The following is a 3,391-nucleotide window of genomic DNA, read 5'->3' on the forward strand; positions in this document are numbered from 1 at the left end:
GAACTTTATAGGAAAGGATGTGATCCATCATTGTTCGAGTCATTTTTAAATGGCATCGAGGTTTCCGTGAAGACATACTATGTTCTCCGTGGAGTTATTTATGAAAATTTAAATTTCATAACTTTGTGATGGTCACGCTTAGCTCAAGCAAACATCGCTCGATCTAATCTAGACGTTTTGATATCTTGCCAAGTCGATTATGTACTTACTGAACTCTTGAACTATTCAAGGTCAAGTTTGTTTAAGTTTGATGAATATAGCCATATTATTTCAAATTCTTTGTGAAACGTTGAAGTAAATGAATCCTCTTTAGCTTTCGGAGTCAATTGTTTATACCAAGAACAATAGCTCTTTACTTTGTCAGCTTCACAAGTAAGACTTGCTTGTCTTAAAACGATTCCAAATTGAACAACTATCTAGAGCCTATCTAATAGAGCCTTGAGTACGTTCTTGTCGATGTGACATTGATAAATATGTTTGGAACGTAAATCATGCTCATGAATTTAAGGTTTTGCTAGTTTATCGTGTAAAGATAATGTTTGTTTATAATCAAGCATTTTTGACTCATGGTTTAAACAACCATGCCATTCAAATAAATTTGCAACTATTGCTCATTGCTTTCAATGTGAGTCTTTCCGTGTGTAAATGGATCAATTGCTGATTATGGATCACAATAACCATTTATTTGTTCCAGCCTTAGCTTAAAGGTCTTTAAACAAAGCACACGACCTTACAAATAATGTAGCACAACTTGCTTCATTCTTAGCTTGTAAGTCGATAACTTAGCTTATCTTCAATAGTTTGAGGTCACTTTCAAAGTGGAACACTCAAGCAGTATCTGATACTTGTGAAGATAACGAATTGCTAAGTTAACTACAATAACATGAACTCATAGGTTGAAATGGAATTATTCCTTTTCTTCGTTCCTTGTTTCCTATATTTCTTATTTTACAATATCTCATAATAACCTTACATTAAGAACTATTTCTTTAAGAGTCTTTGACTTTTATACTTTGTTAGGCATAATCAAGCATCTAATGCGCCGTAAAACAAAGTTCCATCCACTAGGTGAAAAAAGAAGATTGGCACCGCCCTAAGGCCACCGGTTTTTAAAAACCGGTGGGGAAAATGTGGGGAAAAATAGGCGGGATTTTGAGGGGAGGTTTTTGCCACCGGTTCAAACTAAACCGGTTGCAAAAACATTATTTTCACCGGTTTGAACCGGTGGCTTTTCCTTTTTTTTTTTTTTTAAAAAAACGCCCCTTATAAAAACCCAAACCCTACTCTCAAATCACTCAGCCTCCCTCATTCTCTCTCTCCTCTCCTCTCCTCTCCTCTCTCTCCTGATCTCATCTCATCTCCTCTCCTCTCCACATCTCATCTCCTCTTTCCTGCTCTCTCATCTCACCACAACCGCCGCCGTCGTCCCTCTTCTTATCTTTCTTGCTCTCTCGTCTCACCACCACCGCCGCCGTCGACTTCTTTCCCCTCTAAATCTCTCCGACCTCCCTCTCTCCCTCTTCTCTCCCCTCTATCCCTCTTTTTCCCCTCTCGATCTCTCCGACCTCCCTCTGTCTTCTGCCCACCACCACTAACGCCACTAACCACCGCCGCCACCAAGTCCGAAATCAACCACAACTTGTAAAATTCGAGGTTATTTTCAGGTAAAATTCGAGGTTAGTGGCTTAGTGCATGTAGTTGGGTTTAATTATTCGGGGTTAGGGTTTCTGGGTTTAATTATTTATTTTACATGCCTTGATTTTTTTTTTTGGGTTTTATTGTTGTAATATTGTTCGAATTTGATGGGTTTAATTGATTTTGGAATTTTCTGGGGTTAATTGATTTTGTTTAGTTGTTTGCGTTTAATTGAGTTTCAAAATTTCTGGGTTTAATTTCGAAATTGATTGGTTCGATATTGTTTGAAATTTCTGGGTTTAATTTTTTGCTGGATGTGATTGATTTTCGAAGGTTTATGGGTACATGCATGATATCTGGGTTTTTTTTTTTTTTTTTTTTTTTTTTTTTTTGAGTTTTAATAATTTCTGGGTTTTTTTTTTTCTGGATTTTTGTTTGATTTCTGGGTTTATGGGTTTTTTTTCTTTATTTTTTCGCAGCTTATTTATATTAATCAATTTATTTTTTTGTTTTAATTGATGCAGGTATAATGATTTATATCTTAAATTGAAGAATCAAGATTCAGGAATATTGATATAGATGTTGTATGGGTTTTTTTTAATTTTAATGTTGTAACTTTTATTTTTTGATTTATATTGTAAATTTTTTTATTTGTATGTTGTAATTGTTAGATTATATTGATTTATATTGTAATTTTGATGTCTGTAATTGTGATCTACATCGAGCAATTAGTAGATTAGAAAACTGTTCAGTAATAAAATTATGATGTTGCGTTTCCAATTGTTTGATTATTTAATTTATTCGCTTTTTTTTGAGGAAAAAAGAGTACTCAATATCCACACTTTTATTATATTTAAAGTGAATAAAACAAAACAAACAAACAAAAAAAAATTACATGGACTATTGCCACCGGTTAACCGGTGGCATTAATTTAATACCAAAAAAAAAGCGGGACGTGTGTATTGCTAGCGGTTAACCGGTGGCAATAACAGTTTTTGCCACCGGTTTTGAACCGGTGGCCTTGCTTCAGTTTATTGCCACCCCCCCAAATGCCCATCGGTTCAAAACCGGTGGCATAGGGGGGTTTTGAACCGTTGGCCAATTGATAATGAGTCTTACTCATCTATGTATTAATCGAAAAGATATGTTGGTTGTCAATATTGACAATTTGAGTTTGCAACTCAATACTTCATGTTTCAAAACTACCTAGTATTTCGAACACATGATGTCCAACCGTCCTTTCGGACTTCATAAAAGTCATTTATGAGAATTGTATTTTAGAAATGCTTTACTTTTCTTTGAGAACCATTCTCAAAGATTTCCTTTACCAATCATGGAAAGCAATACAGTTTGATTTGGAATTCTACAAATATAAATGCAAAGTATAACCATTTATCAAGTAAATAACATAATAAGTTTGAAAATTAAAAGGTATTCATGCAAATCTTGAATCTTATTAATCTTCTTATCGACGCATTAAAATTGTCCCCATTTAGCGAGAATAAGTCGATTCCAAGATCCAAAGAAACAAAGAGTGGGTAAGCATGCTTTGGCTTGTCTTAACACTCAATCTCCTAAGGTAAGCAACACTTTTCTAATGGCTCCAAGCCACTCTTGGTTGAATAAATCGTTGCATCTAATGCTCTCTGAACAATTTATCCACTTTGCCACGACATGTTAGGACTCCATCACTTATATCGTTGAGTAGAACCAAAACCAACTTGCATACACGGTATGCCTGACGCTCCTTGGAGAG

At 35.0% G+C, this 3,391-nt stretch overlaps 1 long non-coding RNA gene across 2 annotated transcripts; it reads left to right on the forward strand.

Moving 5' to 3' along the window:
- Positions 1–1,262: 1,262 nt before the first annotated feature.
- LOC110685413 lies at positions 1,263–2,413 on the forward strand. 2 transcript variants are annotated; one of them, XR_002504037.1, is made up of 2 exons: positions 1,263–1,676; positions 2,160–2,413. It is a non-coding gene; the product is annotated as an uncharacterized LOC110685413 (long non-coding RNA). The 2 variants fall into 2 exon arrangements; XR_002504036.1 differs by having other exon boundaries at positions 1,265–1,664.
- Positions 2,414–3,391: the final 978 nt, after the last annotated feature.

This window comes from Chenopodium quinoa, unplaced genomic scaffold (genome assembly GCF_001683475.1).
Source record: "Chenopodium quinoa cultivar QQ74 unplaced genomic scaffold, ASM168347v1, whole genome shotgun sequence".
Lineage (NCBI taxonomy): Eukaryota > Viridiplantae > Streptophyta > Magnoliopsida > Caryophyllales > Amaranthaceae > Chenopodium > Chenopodium quinoa.